The sequence below is a fragment of the Equus przewalskii genome, chromosome 1 (genome assembly GCF_037783145.1).
Source record: "Equus przewalskii isolate Varuska chromosome 1, EquPr2, whole genome shotgun sequence".
NCBI classification, from domain to species: domain Eukaryota; kingdom Metazoa; phylum Chordata; class Mammalia; order Perissodactyla; family Equidae; genus Equus; species Equus przewalskii.
Genome location: NC_091831.1, coordinates 177,966,603 through 177,989,438, shown reverse-complemented (window position 1 = coordinate 177,989,438; position 22,836 = coordinate 177,966,603). Strand labels below are relative to the sequence as shown.

General features: G+C 37.0%; 1 long non-coding RNA gene across 5 annotated transcripts in view; it reads right to left on the bottom strand.

Moving 5' to 3' along the window:
* The window catches only part of LOC139084830 (uncharacterized), a 162,482-nt gene extending 141,397 nt beyond the window's left edge, over positions 1–21,085 (bottom strand). For 3 of the 5 annotated variants that reach the window (XR_011542622.1, XR_011542618.1, XR_011542623.1), the window contains exon 1: positions 20,946–21,048. This is a non-coding gene — a long non-coding RNA (uncharacterized lncRNA). Of the gene's footprint in view, positions 1–20,945 lie in introns of all 5 variants that reach the window. The other 2 variants (XR_011542620.1, XR_011542621.1) reach the window with 2 other exon arrangements.
* Between the last annotated feature and the right edge of the window lie 1,751 nt (positions 21,086–22,836).

Here is a 22,836-nt window from a genome sequence, read left to right as displayed (position 1 = left end):
AAAAAGAAAGGAACAGAGAAGAACTACTAAAACACCCAGAAAAAAGAATAACAAATATATATATACATATGTGTATGCAATAAATACATATTTATTAATAGCTACTTTAAACGTCAATAGACTAAATGCTCCAATCAAATGCCATAGGGTGGCCAAGTGGATACAAAAACAAGACCCATGTATATGCTGCATACAAGAGACACACTTCAGACCTAAAGACACTCACAAACTGAAAGTGAAAGGACGGAAAAAGATATTCTATGCAAATGGCAAAGAAAAGTAACCGGGGGTAGCAATACTTATGTCAGACAAGAAACTTTAAAACAAAAACTGTAATAAGAGACAAAGACAGGCACTACATAATGACAAAAGGAACAACCCAACAAGAAAATATAACACTTGTAAATATCTATGCACTCAACATAGGAGCACATAAAAAAATAAAGCAACTATTAACAGACATAAAAGGAAAAATAGACAGTAACATAATAATAGTAGGGGACTTTAACACTCCACTTACACCAATGGATAGATCATCCAAACAGAGGATCAATAAGGAAACACTCGCCTTAAAGGACACATTAGAGCAGATGGACTTAGTAGACATACATAGAACATTCCATCCAAAAACCACAGAATATACATTCTTTTCAAATGCACATGGAACATTCTCCAGGATTGATCACATATTAGGCCACAAAGCGAGTCTCAATAAATTTAAGAATATTGAAATAATATCATGCATCTTTTCTGACCACAAAGGTGTGAAACTAGAAATCAACTACAAGAAGAAAACCAGAAAAGCCACAAAAATGTGGAGATTAAACAAAATGCTACTAAACAATGACTGGGTCAATGAAGAAATCAAAGAAGAAATCAAAAAATTCCTGGAGACAAATGAAAATGAAAATATGACATGGCAACATCTGTGGGATACAGCAAAAGTGGTTCTACGAGGGAAGTTCATAGCAATTCAAGCCTACCTCAACAAACAAGAAAAATCCCAGTAAACAATCTAAAAGTGCATCTAAAGGTACTGGAATAAGAAGAACAAACAAAGCCCAAAATCAGCAGAAGGAAGGAAATAATAAAAGTCAGAGCAGAAATAAACAAAATAGAGACTAAAAAAACAATAGAGAAAATTAATGAAACCAAGCGCTGGTTCTTTGAAAAGATAAACAAAATTGACAAACCCTTAGCTAGACTCACCAAGAAAAACAGAGAGAAGGCTCAAATAAATAAAATCAGAAATGAAAGAGGAGAGATTACAATGGACACCTCAGAAATACAAAAGATAATAAGAGAATACTATGAAAAGCTATACGCCAACAAATTAGATAATCTAGAAGAAATGGATAAATTCTTAGAAACATACAACCTTCCAAAACTGGACTAAGAAGAAGTAGAGAATTTGAATAGACCGATCACCAGTAAGGAGATCAAAACAGTAATCAAAAATCTCCCAAAAAATAAAAGTCCAGGATCAGATGGCTTCCCTGCTGAATTCTACCAAACATTCAAAGAAGGCTTAATACCTTTCCTTCTTAAACTCTTCCAAAAAATTGAAGAGGAGGGGAGGCTTCCTAACTCATTCTATGAAGCCAACATTATCCTGATACCAAAACCAGACAAGGACAACACAAAAAAAGAAAATTGTAGGCCAATAGCACTGATGAACATCGATGCAAAAATCTTCAACAAAATTCTAGCAAATCAAATACAACAATACATTAGAAAGATCATACATCATGATCAAGTGGGTTTCATTCCAGGGATGCAGCGATGGTTCAACATCTGCAAATCTATCAACCTGATACACCAGATTAACAAAATGAAGAGTAAAAGTCACATGATCATCTCAATAGATGCAGAGAAAGCATTTGACAAAAGAAAGCATTCATTTATGATCAAAACTCTAAAAAAAATGAGTATACAAGGAAAATACGTCAACATAATAAAGGCCATATATGACAAACCCATAGCTAATATCATTCTCAATGGAGAAAGCCTGAAAGCTATCCCTCTAAGAGCAGGAACCAGACAAAGATGTCCACTGTCAACCACTCTTATTTAACATAGTATTGGAAGTCCTAGCCAGAGAAATCAGGCAAGAAATAGCAATAAAAGGGATCCATGTGGAAAAGAAGCAGTGAAACTGTCACTCTTTGCAGACGACATGATTTTATACCTAGAAAACCCTAAATAATCCACTAAAAAACTTTTAGAGACAATAAACGAATACAGTGAAGTCACAGGATACAAAATCAACATAGAAAAATAGGTTGCGTTTCTATACACTAACAACAAAGTAACAGAAAGAGAAATTAAGAATACAAGCCCATTTAAAATTGCAAGAAAAAGAATAAAATACCTAGGAATAAACTTAACCAAAGAGGTGAAAGATCTGTACACCAAAAACTATAAAACATTGTTAAAAGAAATCAAAGAAGACACAAAGAAATGGAAAGATATTCCGTGCTCTTGGATTGGAAGAATTTACATCGTTAAAATGTCCATACTTCCTAAAGCCATCTACCAATTCAACACAATCCCTATCAAAGGTCCAACAACATTTTTCACAGAAATAGAACAAAGAATCCTAAAATTTATATGGAACAACAAAAGACCCCGAATAGTCAAAGGATTCCTGAGAAAAAAGAACAAAGCTGGAGGTATCACACTTCCTGATTTCAAAAGATACTATAAAGCCATTGTAACCAAAACAGCATGGTACTGGCACAAAAACAGACACACAGATCAATGGAACAGAATCGAGAACCCAGAAATAAACCCATATATTTATGGACAGCTAATATTCAACAAGGGTGCCAAGAGCATACGATGGAGAAAGGAGAGTCTCTTTAACAAACGGTATCGGGAAAACTGGATAGCCACATGCAAAAGAATGAAAGTAGACCATTCCCTTACTCCACGCACAAAAATAAACTCAAAATGGATTAAAGACTTGAATGTAAGACCCGAAACAATGAAACTTCTAGATGAAAACTTAGGCAGTACCCTCTTTGATATCAGTTTTAGCAGCATATTTTCAAGTACCACGTCTCACCCGGCAAGGGAAACAAAAGAAAAAATGAAAAAATGGGACTACATCAAACTAAAAATCTTCTATATGGGAAAGGAAACCACCAACATGATGAAAAAACAACCTAACAATTGAGAGAAGATATTTGCAAACCATATATCGGATAAGGGGTTAATATCCAAAATATACAAAGAACTCATACAGCTCAACAACAAAATACCAACAACCCAATTAAAAAATGGGCAAAAGATCTGAACAGAGATTTCTCCAAAGAAGATATACGGATGGCCAACAGGCATATGAAAAGATGCTCAACATCATTAGCTATCAGGGAAATGCAAATCAAAACTACAATGAGGTATCACCTCACTCTGGTCAGAATCACTATGATTAACAAGACAGGAAACAACAAATGTTGGAGAGGATGTGGACAGAGGGGAACCTTTGTACACTGCTGGTGGGAGTGCAAACTGGTGCAGCCACTATGGAAAGCAGTATGGAGTATCCTCAGAAAACTAAGAATAGATCTACCATATGATCCAGCTATCCCACTGCTGGGTATTTATCCAAAGAACTTGAAAATGCAAAGGCATAAAGATACATGCACCCCTATGTTCATTGCAGCATTATACACAATAGCTAAGACTTGGAAGCAACCTAGGTGACCATCAAGGGATGAATGGATAAAGAAGATGTGGTATTTATACACAATGGAATACTACTCAGTCATAAAAAATGATGAAATCAGGTCATTTGTGACAACATGGATGGTCCTTGAGGGTATTATGCTGAGTGACATTAGTCAGAGGGAGAAAGTCAAATACTGTGTGATCTCACTCATCAGTAGAAGATAAAAACAACAACAAATAAACACATAGCAATGAAGATTGGATTGGTGGTTACCATAGGGGAAGAGGGGGAGGGCAAAAGGGGTGATTAAGCTCACATGTGAGGGGATGGACTATAATTAGTTTTTGGGTGGTGAATATGATGTAATCTACACAGAATTCGAAATATATTACAATGTACATCTGAAAGCCATATATTGTTATAATCCAGTGTTATTGCAATTACAAAAATAACAAAAAAGAAAGAAATCAAAATAATAACTGATAGAACAGGTAGAGAGAATATCTGTAACGATATAGAAGATTTGAACACTGTTATCAATGAAATTGATGTAATTTACATTTCTAGAACACTCCACCTAATATATATTATTTTTAGAATATATATATTATACATTTACTATATATGTATTATTTTTAGAATATATATTAGGTGGAGTGAAAGTATATATATTCTAGTGCATATGAACCTTTATCAAGGCAGACTATATGCTGAGCCATAATTAAAACTCCCTCTAGATTCGGAATATCTACAGATATTAAAATGATAATATGTTAATTTTACAAATCATTTAACGTCAAAAATTCCAAGAACATGGATGAAATGGATACATTTCTTTGAGAGGCAGAAGCTACCAAACTCACTCAAGAAGAAAAAAATAACAGTTACATTTCTGTATTGATTAAGGTAATGGAATTTATAGTTAAAATTCTTCCCACAATGAAATTTTTAGGTCCAGATAGATTTATGGGGGGATTCTATCAATTCTATATATACTTTTTCTGGAAAATTGAAGAGGCATGAATACTATCCAACTCATTTTATAAATCCACCTTTGTTCTGAAATAAGAACCAGGAAAACAAATGCATGACAACAGTAAATGAAGGGTAGCAGAAAAAGTTCTTACATTACATGTAGGCACTATAATATCTGTTGAAAATACAAGGTGATAAGTTAAAGATGTATAATGTAAACCTTATGGCAATCAATAAATAACACAACAAAGAGATATAGATAGGAAGACAATAAAGATTTAAGATAATTAAAAGTAATCAATCTAGAAGAGGGAAATAAAAATAAGGAAAGAGAAAGAACAGACGGGAGAAACAGAAAGCAATCACTGAGATGGCATATTTAAAACACAATATATTAATATATTCCTTAAATGTAAATGGGCTAAGCAACACAATTAGAGCCAATTTCAAGAAAAGAAAATGACAAACTGATAGGCCTCATGAGCATGGATGCAAAGATTCTTCACAGATTTTACCAAATTGAATCCAATAATATACAAATTGATAAAATGTCACAACCAAGTGGGGTTTGTCACAGGAATCTTAGGTGGACCCAACATTTTGAAACCAATGAATGTAACACCATATTAAGAGACTAAAAAATTAAAAACATATGATCACCTCTATTGATGAAGAAAAAGCACTGTACAAATTCTACCAGCCATTTCTGTACAAATTCTACCAGCCATTTCTAATAAGTTTCATTAAACTCAGAATAGCAGACAAATTTCTCAAGATGGTGAAGGGCATCTTCAAAAGGGTTCACTGGATCCTGACTGCTACAGCTTCTACTGAAAGTCATAGTGAAAATTTACTCTCAAAAGAAATCATATTATTAACTACTGCAGCATAAATCCTTAGAATTAGCTGCATCATGGTATAAAACCAAATGATATCTGACATTTTAAAAAATCACTTCAAATTCCCTGCCTTTAGAAAAGAAATCACTTTTCACTTATATTTTTATATAGACATATTTGCTTTTCTCCAAAATTCCCTTACATTTTCAATATTTTCACAAAAGTTAGAGTACAAGGTTAGAGTATAAATGATTTTTGAAAATATTACTTAAAACTAGAAGGTATGTTTCCCCCCTTGCTTAAATATAAAAAAAGAAAAGATACCTCCAAGTTTTCACAATTATAGGTGTGATCTCACATTGTAAAATACACCATTCCTGTCAACAACAGTCAGCAGGAAACTATAAACTTGACATCTATTCGACTACCCCTGAGCTATTGCCAGGTTTCTACACTTGAAGAATATCGCAATAAGGATCAAAGGAATTATGAAGAAATAAACTGGGGGTTCTAGAATTTGTTGGCAACCTTTTTATGGTCATTTTAAACTCCAAGTAACATGTCACTTTTATTTAAGAATTATAGTCTTCCAGGCCCCGTGGCCCAGTGGTTAAGTTCGCCTGCTCCGCTGCAGGCAGCCCAGTGTTTCGTTGGTTCGAATCCTGGGCGCGGACATGGCACTGCTCATCAGACCACACTGAGGCAGCGTCCCACATGCCACAACTAGAAGAACCCACAACGAAGAATATACAACTACGTACCGGGGAGCTTTGGGGAGAAAAAGGAAATAATAAAATCTTTAAAAAAAAAAAAAAGAATTATAGTCTTCCAAATTGGGAAGATATTCCTAACCAAAATTAGCTGGGCTAGTATACAAATAGATTGTATCTATTTGTTATTTGGGCATATTTTTTTTCTTTATACTCAACAAAATATGATATACAAAGTTTGAAATAAAACAAAATGGATGCATGCTGGGTGCAAAATATTTAGGTTGATACATAGAAGAAGCTCAAAGATGCCTCAAATGAATGATGTTTTTAAGAAATTTTGAGAGTGTAAAATATTTTTCTTTAAGGTTTATTTGTGATTATCTAAATTTGTATTTGGGGAAGGAAAAGGTGCAGAAGCTTATTTCAGTCTGCATATGGCAGTTTTCCTCTACAGATGGTTTCCGTAGTTAAACAAGAGCCAGGGTCATTTTAATGTTTAGCCTTCTTACAGCAAGTATATTTTGGCTCAATATGTGTCATGAATCAAAAATAATGTTATGCTGGTCAAGGTGACCCAGACAGAAGAATGTTTTTTATTTATTGAACCAAGTGATACAAAATAGTTGAGTTAAACATACTTGGAGTGTCTTTGTTCCTCTGATTCTTGAAAGGAAATAAGGCAAACAGAGAAAGTATTCCTTTGACCCACATTCTCAGGGAAGAACCATGAACATTAATGGAAAACGTGTACAACTTAGAAAGAGACAGAATGGCTTTGAGCAAGATGGACAGTTCCTGCAGCTGTCCGTGCCTAGTCTCAGAAGAGGAAGCTGCCCTGGGATGAAATCTGCTTTTAACCAGACACTCTGAGCCCTAACCTTGCTCCTGCAGCTCTCCCAGATTCGGAGAGAGGCAGCCATGAGAAGAGCTGATCCTAAGTACCACAAACCTCCTCTCCAAAGGTGTACAAGCTGAGAGTCTTCAAGCCACGGGGCAGAATGAGGAGGACTGTTGCTCTGGAAGGAGGATCAGAGCCCTTCCTTCTTTTCTAAAAGTACCTTGGGTAAAATAGTGCTTAACCTATTTATCCACAAGAGGATTGTAAAAATTTGCCTATAAATTAATGAAATGAGAACAAATAAATCATTCTGAATACCTAAGGATTTCCATGCCTCAATTTTATTTAACTGGGAATAAATTCATGAGATTAAAGTTCATTCAGGTTGTGCTCGAGGGTGCGTCTTTGAGATTTAACAATATTCTTTAAATATTCTCTGAGCTTTGTTGTAGTCTCTTGAAACAGTAATATCTCAAATGCCCCCTAAAGGAATTTAACAAAAACTCACTCACAACTCTTCAATGGCAATTCCATAATAACTCAATCTTTAACAAACATTTGTGGAGTTGCCACATAAGAAAAATGCAGCTTTATTTCTTGCAATTCAGAGATAACCATGGTATTTCGTTTCCATTTTAGAACCATAGTTTCAATTTGCTCAATGTTACATATTAATTGATTGCTGCTCTGAGATTTGAATGTAGGTGTTTCTGATTTAGGAAGCCAAGTGCTTATATACTTCAACTTCCCAGCATAATCCCCAATTAAAGTCATGTGGTGTATGGGACCGGCTGTGTAAGGGAGAAGAAATTTAGGCAAAACAAAACAAATAAAATGAAATGAAAAGCCAAAAACACACTTAGATAAATGATACACAAATTTATAAGTTCTCTGGCTTACTGGGAAGATTTACGGTAACACTACAATAGAAATTACTTAGCTCCTTGTGTATTTTAAAATTTGATTATATATTTGTGACAAAGAATTTTTTCCTTCTTATAGGACATCATGTTTCTTATTTACAACTAAAGAACTGAGACAAGGATCAAAGGAAACTCTGCTGGTTGAGCATCAGTGGTCAGATCTTCATAATGGCTGGGAAGAATGGATAGGGATGCAGGCCAGTCTATACCAGAGGGCTACTGTGAAAAACAGAATCAAAAAATACTACGTTGTCTGTTAAGGTGTTATGGACTTCACACAGCATCATGCCAATTCAGGGATTGTAACACTCTTTAACACATTTAAATTCTGTATGAAGTCTGCTAATACATTAACATTTACATTATCATAACTGAAGGAATTATAAAGCTGCAGCTTGGAAAAAAAGTGTAATTTGGAAACAATTATAGACAAAGAGAAAAAATAGAATAAGGACTTCAGAAAAATACTAACAAATGGAAGAGTACTTGATGTTTAACAAAGGTGGCACTGCAGAGCACTGAGGAATTTAATTCTTTTCAATAAAAAATGCTGGGTCCAGTAGGTGTTCAAAGGGCCCGAGTGTACCGTTATCCTACTTCAACTGTATGTAGACTGCTAATCCAAACTGGAAAATAAAAAAGAAAATTTTGTTGACTTTGGGTTAAGGAAGAATTTTTTTAATCAGTACTAAAAAAAAAAAGGCCAAGAAAGCCATAATCATTAAGAATAAGACTGTGAATTTGGGTTACATTACAGTTAAAGAGTTCTGTTAATTCAAACAAGAAAATCCATCCTTAACAGAGAGAAAAGGCAATCAGAATGGTGATACGGTAACAATGCATGTAACTGACAAAGTTTTTACACCCAGGACGTATTGATCACAAAACCTCTGCTAAGCTCAGCAATGTGCACCTCCCTAAGGAATGCTAGGCCTGCTGGCTCTCAAGAAACTCATATGGGATTGTTTTGAAACCAGATTTTCCAGCACGTGTGATGTGAAAACTCAACATGTCCAATCAATCACAAAGAATTACAGTCCACCTGTGAGCAGAGACGTGGATTTAGAATCTTGCCTCATTTGGCGTATATGCTCTTTTTGCCTAGAGCACTTTCAAACTTCTGCTTAGAGAAGCTCCCTGAACTCGCACATGAATGGCACAGTTCTCCTTTGCCAGGCAATGGGAAGTCTGACTTAATTTTAGAATCTTATAAGGGCATCTTTTTTCCTTACCTATTAACAATATAAATAACTCCTAAAATAAATGAGAAAAAAGTTAACTCAAAATGAACAAAAAAAGCATATGCAATTGGTTGGTAAAAAATGAAAATGTGGCTCAGCTTCCATACCCTTCTGGGAAACACGTATTAAAACAATACAAGGAGGCACAACGTTACCTCTGCCCTCTTAGGGTTTTTTGCCTGGGCCTGCTTATTAAATTGGCATAAGATAGATCAACAGGAGTAAAGCATAAAAATTTACTTAATGCAAGTTTTATGTGACACAGGAGCATTCACATGAATGAAGACTCAAAGAAGTGTCAAAACCTGAGTGCTTTTATACTAGGTTGACTACAGAGAAGTGACTGTGGAGAAGAAACTAAAGTACGTGCGGAGGCTAAAGGAAAATAAGAATCATCTTAACAAGGCCTATTTGTACAGAATTCTCTCCATCCCAACCTCCCAGTGGGGGATAAGAACGTTTCTTTCTTTCTGGTACAGGGAGGACATCTTTCACATGGGAATTTCATCTCCCGCTTTTAATAAAATGAAGGAAGGTCAGAGTCCTCTTGCATTTGCTGTGTTTCAAGTGCCTTTAACTGAAAATGGTCAATATTCCAGAGAGGAATATTTTGGGATAGCATATTCTAAACTCTGTCAACAACAATGTGAGGTAACTACACATCTACTGGACTAAATCTAACAAAAAAAGAATGAACTCGCTGAGGTTTGACAAGGACGTGGAATAATGGTAGTCTTTGTGTATTGCTGAGGGGAAGGGGTGTGAAAGTAGTCCTTTGCAAAACTGATGACATCTACCAGAATTGAACATATGCATGCCCTATGGCCAAACAACTCCCTGCTAGAGACATGACTACAGAAATACATATATATTGCACCAGGAAGAAGGGCAAGTGTATTCATAGCAATGTAATTTGTAGTAGCTCACATTGAAAGTAATTTGACAGGAAAACGAACAAATATTTTGTGATGTATTCATAAAAAATAATATTGTATAGAAATAAAAAATGAGTGATAGATCCAGAAAACAATGGAGATAAAAAATATAACCAACACAATGTTAACAACAAACAATCCAGACACAAAAATATAACTTTATAAATAAAGTTAAAAACAAAATAAAAACCATATAACCTTTGGGAATAGAGATGAGAATAAAGGTAATCTTTGGGGAGGTGTAATTACTAGAGAGAGAGGGAGACTTTTGTGGAGATGGTAATGTTCTATGTCTCATTTTCAGCAATAGTTACACAGGAGCCTCGACCTTGTAAGAATCCATCAACATGTAAGCTTATGATGTGCACATCTTTCTGCATGTACGCAATACTCAACTAAAAAAGTTTAGAAAGGAAAGCAAACAAGAAAATTCTAGGAAGAAAGTGGCATAAATTTTTACATGCCCTTCCTTTAACTACTCTTTGTCTAAAACAATTCACCAATAAAGAACATGCAGATGCAAAACAGAGGGTGTCTTTAAAATGTAAATTCTAAAATCTTCTGGATAAAATGAACTTCTAATCAGCTTTCTAATCAGTGATGCAGACAGATGATTACCCAGCTCCCAGAGGAAGCCTGACTGACAGGAATCCACGGATTCCTCTTAATAACAGAAACAATAGCTAACATTTGTTGAGTGCCAGTCATGGTTCTAATAGATTTACCTATATTTTCTCATTTCAATGGCAATAATGCGTCCCTTGCTTACTGCCAGTGAGCCTTGCTAGAACTTCCGCCTTTTTCAGATATTCAAAACTGTCAAGGTGTTTGCAGTGGCAGGGTGAATTTATCCCAGTCATTTCAAATTGTGGAAAATTTCTTCTTGCAGCCGAAGGGATCTGGGAGCAGAGAAAATAACTCCTTGCCTCTGCTCCAGATATTTCAGCATCTCAGAAAAATTGAAATTATTTCCCAAGTTCTGGGCCCCTGACTCAGAAGTCCAGAAATGTCAGACTCCCAACTGGTTTCTGTCTTCCTGTTACCCAAGAGAAACCAATATTCTGCTATATGCTGGTACTGAGAGAACTGACCACCTTGAATACGGAAGGAAAGTTACAATTATTTTGAAAGATTCAGTAACCTAAAAACTCTCTCCTATTTCAATCAAAAACTTAGAAGAGCCAAAAGGAAATTTGACAAAAATGACAACTCTCCTAGAGACATCATGAGTGGAATAGAAAGCTTTCTGAACTATAATATACTATCATAAAAACACAATCTTCATAAATGAAACTGACAACAGATCAACAGGAATGCATATGATCAACACTTAAGTTCTAGAAGCCCAAGTGAAATATTTCATACACTAATTGTATAAGAAAATTGATGCCAAATATGAATGACAGTGTCATAGACTCAGAAGAGAAATAAAGTTGCCTATGTTAGAGAAAAAAATATTCTCGCACTTGTTAAAATGATAAAGAAGCGTTTTTTTTCAGGACTATTGGGACTGGTGTCAAGACCATCACATCAGGGAGAGAGATGGATTCAACTCTGAAACAGCAAGGACAAGTGGACATTTATAGCCAAAGCAGAATGAGAGCGTCAGAGGCTGGGAAATTACTAAGGGCAGACATCAAGGCTAAGGAGGTTCTTGCCAAATCAACCGAGCAGGCTTCTGGCTGAAGGCCGGCCAGCGTGATAAGATATCAAAGCTGGGGAGAGTCTCACTCAAAAGACTTAGCAGGCTTCTGGCTACAGCTGGGCGATGCAAGCCCAGCAAGGATGGGGCTAGGGCCTACACCTAGTTCAGAAGAGGGCTCAGAGCAACCTGACTAAAGTTTGGGTCAAGGAGAGAGTCTTTTTCATCCACAATATTAAAAAATGGACCATTTCAGAATAAAGGAAACAAGAAATCATCAACCATCACAAAGATGAAGAAAGATCTGTTTCATCAAAGTGAATATTTTAATTGAATCACCAATAGGATTTTTTATTACAGTCAACCATTTTGATTAAAATGATATTTTACTTTATGAGTTTTTTTAGCAGTTTTCTGTTGGATATATTTTGTTCTTACTATTATTTTAAAAGTCATTTATGCATAGAGATCAAAAATAAAAACTAACCACTTTTTACCCTAAACATCCATGATAATGCCCAGAAGCAAACTTGGTGACCATTCTTGGATTTCTTTCCAGAAATATTATTCCAGCTTTATTGAAATATAAGTGACGTATAACATTGTGTAAGCTTAAGGTATACAACATGCTGATTTGATACACTTATATATTGCAAAATGATTACCACTATAGCATTAGTTAACACCCTGATCATGTCATATAATTACCTTCTTTTTTTGTGTTGAGAACATTTAAGATCTACAATCTTCACAATTTTCAAGTATATATTCCATTATTATTAACTATACTCACAATGCTGTACATTAGATCCCCAGAACTTATTTATTTTCTAACTAGAAATTGGTACTCTTGACCAACATCTCCCCATTTCCCCCACCCTCAGCCCCTGGTAACCACCATTCTACTCTCTGGCTTCTATGAGTTTGGATTTTCAGATTCCACATATAAGTGATATCACACAGTATTTGTCCTTCTTTATCTCACTTAGCATAATGCCCACAATGACTATCTGTGTTGTCACAAATGGCAAGATTTCCTTCTTTCTCATGGCTCCATAATATTCCATCTTATGTATACATACATATATATATGCAATTTCACATGTTTATTTAGGGAAAAACTGCTTATAAGCACTAAGATTAAACACTTTTTTAAAGTCTTTAAGGCTAGCATTGACTAGTTACTGATAATGCAAGGTCCAGAGACAGACAGTTGGAGGTTAAATTCTGATTCAATCATTTACCAGCTGTGTGATATTGGACAGTGGTCGCTCTATCTGTACTTAGTTTCTTCGTCTGTGTTAACAGGGATACTATGTGTATGTTTCTTACTGGCTGAGTAAGGGAAAACAGTTGTTGCCTCTAAAGCACCTGAACAACATGCGCCACACAGTCAGCGCTGCTGCAGGTCCTCCTCGTTGGCCCGAGCCCCACAGCAAGCCTGTACCCTGGCCTCTTGCTGCTTTCTCAAAACTGTACTGACTCCTCTGCTCAGCACAGGTGCACTCCAAAAGTGTGAGAGATTTGATAACTCCAGAAGGAACCATTGGCCAGTGGAGCATACAAGAAAATAAATTCTCCAGGCTTCTTGTTCTCTCATATAACGATTCTAAGGTGCACCCTACACAGTTCACCAGATGGTGCGCAGTAAGGATAAGCCCACCTTTTCCATAGTGAAGACCAGCTTAACAAAGTCCTTACTGACTTTCATCATTTCTCTGTCTCACTTTCATCACTCCCTCAATGCTGCTTCTTGGGGTTACCTTCCAACTAAAGGAGCTGTCCCAAATCCTTGATTTAGATAAATTTTGCACAGCCTTCCATCACTGTCTTCTTTGAGAGTGTGTTCACAGTTGATTACGCTGAGATATGATCACACTGAGATAGGATGTGCTTCAAAGCTTTCAGTTAGGAAACAGAGCTGACAAACAACAGTTAATACACAGAGAATAATTAATTTCTAGTATCCAATATAACTCAGAATCTAGCCTTCCATTGTCATTTTCATATTTAATATTGATGAGGCGCAGAGAGGTCATGGGACTGCCCATCATTCCACTCTCTCCTAGCCTGTAAGGTATCTGCTGAGAAATCCGCTGACAGCCTGATAGCGGTTCATTTATAGGTTATTCTCTTCTACCTTGCTGCACTTAATATTTTCTCTTTGCCATTTACTTTTGCAAGCTTCACTACTATATGCCTTGGGGTTGGTCTTTTTAGATTGATAATGTTTGGAGATCTATTTGCTTCTGTCACCTGTATTTCCAGCTCTCTCCCCAGGTTCAGGAAGTTATGAGCTATTATTTCTTTGAACAAGCTTTCTGCTCCATTCACCTTCTCTTCTCACTCTGGGATACCTATAATCCTATGTTGCATTTCCTAATTGAGTCAGATATTTCTCGGAGAGTTTCTTCATTTCTTTTTAGTCTTAGTTCTTTCTCCTCCTCTATCTGACGCATTTCTATATTCCTGTCATCCAGATTGATAATTCTGTCCACCATAGTATCAGCCCTACTGTTCAGGGAGTCCAGATTTTTCTTAATCTCTTCCACTGAGTTTTTCATCTCCCACGTTTCTGATTGGTTCTTCTTTATAGTATTAAGCTCTCTTGTGACATAGTCCTGAACTCATTGTCTATCTGCATTCTCTTTTAACTCATTGAGTTTTTTAATGATAGCTAGTTTGAATTCTTTGTCATTTAGATTATAGATTTATGTGTCCTTGGAACTGTTTTCTGGCTTGACATTTTCCTTCTATTCTGGAGATTTAATATATTTTTTCATACTGCTTGCTGTCATGGATTTGTTCCTCTGCATAGAGATAGAGTTTGGTTACTCTTTCCACTTGCTGCCACTGGTGAGGAGGGGCAAAAGCTGTATAATCTGCACGGACCAGGATCCCTGTCAGCTGTTCCTGACTGAACCTGGGCCACTCCTTGGGATAGCAGTGGCCCTGTGGGTTCTCCCATAAACTGTGGGAACAATCACATGGGGCTTCAGGTTGCTGGTGCCTGCTCCCACAGACCTGCCAAGATATGATCCCTCCTTAGGGACTGCAGCAGTGCTATGGGCTTTTGTGGCAGCTGGAAGCTAACTCACCTAGACTTACAGCTCTGCCACTGTCTGGTCCTGCTGGATCTCACTTGCCCACTCTGGGCAGCAGAGCTATGGGTGTTTAATGCAGCCGATGGGTAGCTCATCCAGCCTCGCCACTTCTGCTCCTACGTCACCCAGCATTTGTGCCTGGTGGGCAGGGCCTCTCTACTAAGGCCAAGCAGAGACTCTCTGCAGCTGCTGTAGGACCCTGGATTTTCCCACTGTACCTAGGAGCATTGATGCTAGGCATCTGGACTGTCACCTCCCACTCACACGGTCCCACTGGATCTCACTTGTCCCCTCAGGGTCACAGTAGAGCTGTGCGTGTTTAATGCAGCTGGTGGGTAGCTCAGCCAGCTGAGCCACTCTTGTCTCAAGGTCACCCAGCCTTGGTGCTTGGTGGGCAGGACCTCTCCATTAAGGCCAACCAGAGACTCTCCCTGCAGCCACTGTGGCACTGTGGATTTTCCCACTGGTCCACAGGGCAATCTCAGGGTGCTCAGGGATGTAGTCACCTGTTTCCACAGTCGTACCAATGCACACACCAACACTCGGGGTCACAGCAGTGCTATGACTGTGCCAGCCAGGAAAGAGTTGCTCACAGCTACTAGGCTGTCTGAGGGCTGGAGAATTTTCACCTATCTCCATTTCCTTCCCAGGGGTAGTCTGTCCACTTTCTGATGTATAGCAGTGTGGGTCTCTCAGGCATCCTGAGGTGCTGTGTGAGTATCCTCCATTGATCAATGAATGTCCATTTAGTTGTATTTTGAAGGGGGAGAGACAAAGAAAATGGTTCACTCCACCATGTTGCTGACATCCCCTTTACTATTATTTTAACATCCATAGCATTTGTAGCAAAGTCTTGTATTTCATTTCTGAAATTTGCAAATATTGTCCTTTCTATTTTTTCTTAGTTAGCCTGGCTGGAGGATTACTGATTTATCGATAGTTTCAAAGAACCTGCTTTTTATTTCATTGATTTCCTCTATTGATTTTTTTGTTTTCAGTTTCATTTTTTTCTTCTCTAATTTTTTATTCTTATTTCTTTTCCTCTGCTTACACTGGATTTAATATACTACTCTTCCAGGTTCCTAAGCTGGAAGCTTAGATGATTAACTTTAGGTATTCTTTTCTGACATACCTATTCAGTACTATAAATTTCCCTGTAAGCACTGCTTTCACTGCATCCCAAATTTTGATAAGTTGTATTTTCATTTTCATTCATTCAAAATATTTGTAAATTTCCCTCAAGCTTTCTTCTTTGGCACGTGTCATTTAGAAGTGTGTTTAATCTCCAAGTATTTGGAGATTTTCCAGTTATCTCTCTGTTACTAACTGCTAGTTGAATTTCATTGTGGTCTGAGAACAGACATTGCCTGATTCCTATTTTTTCAAATTTGTTAAGATGTGTTTTATGGCCCAGAATTTGGTCTGTCTTGGTGAATGTTTCATGTGACCTTAAAAAGAATATGTATTCTGCTCTTATTGAATGAAATAGTCTATAGATGTTAATTATATCCATTTAATTGATGATGTTATTGAGTTCAACTATGTCCTTACTGATTTTCTGCCTGCTGGATCTGTCCATTTCTGAGAGAGGGGTGTTAAAGACTCTAATTATAATAGTGGATTGATCTATTTCTCCTTACTGTCATATCAGTATTTGCCTCACTTATTTTCACACTGCATTGTAAGTCACATACATGTTAAAGAGTGTTACATCTTCTTGGAAAATTGATTCTTTTATCATTATGGAATGCCCTTCTTTATCTCTGATAACTTTCCTTGCTTTGAAGTATAATCTGAAATTAATGTATCTTATCTTCTTTCTTTTGATTAGTGTTAACAGGTTATATCTTTCTTCATCCCTTTACTTTTAATTTAGATCTGTCTTTATATTTAAAGTTGGTTTCTTGTAGACAATATATAGTTGGCATTTGTTTTTTGATCCATACTAACAAGCTCTGTCTTTTGACTGTAGATTTAGAACATTAATGTTTAATGTGATTATTAATTACTATTTTCTACTCATCACTGTCTTAATTTGTCCTCATTTTGCCTTCTGCTCTTCTTCTGCTTTTAGTGATTTTAATTGACCATTTTCTATGATTATATTTTATCTTTTTTATTAGTATATCAGTTATGTATCTTTGTTTTTCAGTGATTGCCCTAGAGTTTGAAATCCACTTTCATATAACACCATACTACCTCAGGGGTGGTGTGAGTACCTTATTATAAAATAATACATATATATGTGATTTTCCTAATTACATATATAAATATATAACATATATAAAATGAATATACATAATCAAATACACTGCTGTTACATTTTGATCAAACTGCTATCTGTTAGATCAGTTAAGAAACAGAAAAGGACATTTTTATTTTACCTTCTCTTATTCATTTTCCAAAACTCTTCCTTTCTTTAAGGAGATTGGAATTTCTGATCTTTGTAATTTTCCATCTCTCTAAAGAACTTCATTTTACATTTCTTGCAAGGTATGTATTTTGGGAAAAAATTCCCTCAATTTTTGTTTATCTGAGAAATCCTTTATTTTTCCCTTTTGAAGGATAGTTTTACAGGGTATAGAATTCTTGGTTGTTGGATATTTTTCTCTCAACAGTTTCAATATTTTACTCTACTTTCTTCATGCTTGTATGATTTCTGAGGATTATCCAAATATAATTTTTATCTTCGCTGTTTTATATGTAAGATATTTTTTTCCTTCTGGCTTCTTTTAGGATTTTTCTTTACTTTTGAAATTCTGCAGTTTGAAAATGATACTCTTAGGTGAAGGTTTTTTTGGCATTTGTCCTGGTAGTGTTCTTGAGCTGACTGACTCTATGGCTCAGTGTCTCACATGAATGTCAGGAATTCTCAGTCATTAGTGCTTCAAGTATTTCTTCCATTCTTTTCCCTCTGCCTTCTCCTTCTGATATTCCCATTATGCATGTGTTACACATTTCATACCTGTCCCAGTGTTCTTGATATACAGTTAATGACTTTTTTCCCCCAGTCCTTTTTCCTCTTTGCTTTTCATTTGTGATATCCTCAAGCACAAAGATTCTTTCTTCACCCTGTCCAATTAGCCTTGTTAGTAAGCTCATCAAAGGCATTCTTCGTTTCTGTTATGGTGCTTTGAATCTCTAGTATTTCTTTTTGATTCTCTCTTAAAATTTACATCTCTCTGCTTACATTGTCCATGTGTTCTTTCATGCTGTCTACTTTATCCATTAGAGTTCTTAGTGTAGTAATACTAGCTATTTTAAAGCCCTGGTCTGATAACACCAATAATCCTGCCAGACTGAGTCTGGTTCTGATACTTGCTCTGTCACTTAAAACTGTTCTTTTGCCCTTAAGCATGGCTTGTAATTTTCTTTTTTTTTTTTGATAACTGGACATAATAAACTGGGTAAAAGGGACTATTGTAAATAGGTCTTTAGTAATGTAAGGGTAAGATGTTGGGAGAGATGAAGCATTCTATAGTCCTCGGATTAGGTCTCTGTCTTTTAATGAGATTGGGCCTCTGTACTGTGAACCTCACAAGTGTTTCTCAGTTGCTACATCATTAGGTGGGAGAGCACGGCCAGAGCGCACTGGAGTTGAGGATTTCCTTCCTCCACATGGAAGGCTAGAGCTGGTTAGAGCTGGGTCTTTCACTTCCTCTGCCAGGTTAGACTCTGATTAAACTTGATCAGGTTAGATTTTGGATAAATTGTTTCTCATGAAGGTAGACTTTATTAAGAACAGAGGGGTCAGGCATATTCAACATGGTTCCTTTTCTTCTCCTCCTCGTGTATAAGGGCAGAAGCATAAGGGCATTTTTCTCTGCTATGCACTCTATAACCTGGTTGAGCTCCTGGTGTTCAAACTCATGAAAGCATGGGGTGCTCCTATGACTGAGTCCTCTGTCTCTCAGGCTTGTGCACCTTGAGCTCCTGGCAACCAATCAAAGATTAGATTTTTCTACCCTGGTACTGGTTCCCACTGAGATTTCTTGTAGTGGGTTCCTGTTTTGGTGAGTTGCGATTCTCTGTATTTGCCTGTTTTTCTCTCCAAATTTGGAGGTAGCTGTTAGCCCTATGCTATAAGTTCACTTCCAGACCTAAGAAGAGTTGATTTTTCAGTTTGTAGAGGTTTTTACTCGTTGTTAGGACATAGTGGAAACTTCTCAGTTCTTTACATGCTGGATGGAAACCAGCAGTCTCTGCATTTATTTATTTATTTGAGGAAGATTAGCCCTGAGCTAACATCTGTGCCCATCTTCCTCTACTTTATATGTGGGACGCCTGCCTCGGCATGGCTTGCCAAGCGGTGCCATGTCCGCACCTGGGATCGGAACTGGTGAACCCTGGGCCACTGAAGCGGAACATGCGAACTTAACACTGCACCACTGGGCCAGCCCATGCATTTATTTCTAATAGAATATAATGTTGGGAAAACTCAACTGGGGATAATAAGTTTTTGTTTATTTGGTTTGTTTTATTTTATGCAGAGATATATAAAAATAGGGTTTTTGACTACCTCGATAAATATTTCTGAATTACTGACAATTGAGAATATTAACTTGTTATCAACAAAGTTTTCCTATTTAACTTACAACAATATTGTTACCTTGAACTTTGTAATCTTAAATCATAGTCTATAATTTTTAATCTATATTTAATGCATGATCATTTTATATGCACTTTGTTTCTGTTGAGTGTTTGGTATTTGCCTCATAATTTAAAAATAAAGTAATTTTAGACACTGCATACAATTTAGACAAAAAACACAGGGAAATCTCAGATGTCACACAGTTCTAATTTGTTTTCATGTTTCTTTTTTGAGAACGCATTTCTCTGAGAATATCTTGGTAATTGTTCATGTCATGTTCGATTTCCTTTTTGAGCTTAAAGATAAACAATGATTTACTAGGGGTATGTGTTTCAGGCCTAAGAAAATGAACATACTGAAACGTGTTGACACAAAAGATGAATTCTCCTCTGCCAGCACTTCTGTCCAGTCTCTAATCTTGCTTTATAATTAATTAGCTGTCAGATCTGCTAAACTTCCATGAAGAGACTACACAGATGTCATGGCAAATTGTTCCTGAAATTAAGATCTGAAGTGGGAATGTTCTTCCTCCTGACCTTACAATTCTCTTTATTGATTCTGCTGTCATTTTCACCTGTTCACAACAGAAAGAAATGGAAATAGTGCTTTGTTTCTAAGAAGGAAATGTCATGTAATAATTGAAGAAATAGTTTAGTGTTTATCTAAAAACTTATATATGTGTATGTGTATATATCTTTAAATAACTACTCAGCACTCAAGTTTTGAAGTTGTAATATAAATGTAAGACAATACATTATGCACTTCAGATGATATCTGACATTTAAAATTGATTTGTAAAATTAAGTCATTGAAAATTCAATTGCAATAAATGACCAAAACAATATTCTTCAGCTTCTTGTCACTCTAAATTAATTTAACACATTTTACCTTATTTATTATTTGCTAAAAATTTATTGATTTTTATTTGTATAGAAATCAATTCAAAATTAGCATTCCTTATTTAAGTTCTGATGCATATTTTGGAGTCATCCAAGAGAGAAAATGTTCTTACTGCATTGGAATATATTAAATTAATAAGAATTAACTTTTTGATAATTTAATACAAAAGGGAGACTATATATTTGATCATATATTCATCAATATAAATATGTGCCATATTTTTGATACCACATTGTAATTAAAAATTCCTATTCTAATTTTTCCAATGAACATTTTATAATTAGAATGTTCGACCGCATTAAAAGTTTTATGGAAATATTTTTAATTGCTCACAATTCCATTGTATTAATTACAGTACACGGGTGTGATGTTATTAAGATAGTAACAGCACAATATTTGAGTATTTAATATTTATGGGGCACTCCAAGGTAAAGCACAGTCTTAACGCCTTCTTACACAAATATCTGTCCGCTTAAAAATTATTTGCTTAAAATACTTTCCCAAAACAGAGTTACTAGGCCTAAATCCTGGGCACTCACAACCCTTCATTCACACAGGGGTAAAACGTTACCTAACGAGGCGGGTGACGCCGAGCTCCTACTCCTCTGTCGCCTCTTTGAGCTGGCTTCATGGACCGCCCCCTGCCTTTCATCCGGGGACCGGGCAGCCAGGTCACGGGTCTCGCGAGCCTTAGGCACAGCACCCGGAAGCAGATGTGGCGGGTGGAGCCTGTCCTGCTTGACTTAGAGTGAGCTTGGCTGGAGGCGTGCTTGCGCTTGCTGGAGCACGTGCGAGAGCAAGGCTGTGCTGCTGCCAGCCAGCAGGCCTGGAGGGCATGTGCCAGCGGATGCCCCCAGGCGCCACCACGCCACCATGCGGTGCCCCAGCAGCAGGCCTAGCAGGCTGCCCGCGGCTGTTATTCCTCCTGAGAGCCCTGGGGGACGCAGAGGCCCAGGGTCAGTCAGGGGCTCCAGTGTGCCACTTGCTGCCACCCTGAGCCCCGGGAGGGGCCGTGAGGCCCAGTGGCATGGACGCCACAGGCGAGGCGGGGTTCCCGAGTCTCCTGCAGTGTTAGGTCCAGTCACCCCGCGGGGTTCCGGCTTGATTCCGCTCCCTGCTTGGCCGAGTGTCTGGCTGGCGTCACGTGCCCCTCCTGCGGCCAGTGTTTCCTTCGCCTGTGTCATGTGCTGCTCCCTCCAAACCAGTGAGAGGGTGCTCCGGTGTACCACGTGCGCTGAGACGGGGTGAGTGTTCCTTTATCGTATCGGTAATTAGGCAAGCTGATGGATGCACATTTACCAGTTTTGTCGGTCTATCAGAACACTAATCTAGAGATAAATTGATGACATTAAAAATTTGACATTGGTTGGATTTTCAGTTTGACTGGATTTGAATTCGGTTCTGATTTGTCACAGTAGTAATACCTATAAAGGAGCTATCTTTACTTTGGGCTTATAGTATAAAAACAGCAGATGTCAAGGTTTGTTCTCAAAAATTTAATAATAAACAATAATAAGTTTTCCAGTGTGTATATAGAGATAGATGATTGGTATAATCAGATATATACATACATACCCATATATATGTACGGAAGGCCCCTGACTTATGCTGGTTTGACTGATGATGTTTTGACTTTTTGATAGTGCAAAGGTGATATGCGTTCGGTAGAAACCGTACTTGGAACTTTGAATTTTCAGCTTTTCCCACGCTAGCGATATGCGGTACGATCCTTCTCGTGATGCTGGGCAGAGACAGTGAGCTGCAGCCCTCAGTCAGCCCAGCATCACGGTGGTGTACTACCGATGCACTCACAACCGTTCCTTAGCCAGACGACCATTCTGGTTTTCACTTTCAGTACAGTATTCAGTAAGTTATGTGAGATATTCAAGGCTTTGTTATAAAATAGGCGTCGTGTTACATGATTTTTGCCCAACTGTTGACAAATGTGTTTTGAGCACGTTTAAGGATGGCTTGGCCAAGCTACTATGTTTGGTAGGTTAGGAGTATTAAATGCATTTTCCATGATATGTTTGCCTTACCGTGGGTTTATCTGCGTGTAACTCCGTCATAAGTCAAGGAAGATATATGTGTGTGTGTGGGGTGTGTGTGTGTGTGTGTGTGTGTGTGTATATATATATATATTTTTACTTTTTTCAAAAACCAGGGCCGCTAGATTTCAGACTGTTACTCTATTCATTAGCTTTTTAATCATTATTCAGTAATTTAAATTCTTCTTTACATTTTTAAAGTCTTTTTAAAATACACTTTTAATGATTACACAGTTCTCAAAGTAAAGCAATTGCTTTTTTTCTGTTTCTTTTACCCAAACATTTTGTCAGCTGTTTATGTACACATAAAGAAATGTCGTCTCAGTAGTTGTTTAATACCTTATTACAGTGGACAGAAAATCTAAAAATCTGTTAAATTGATATGATTATAGAGACACCCTTTTCTCATTCTAA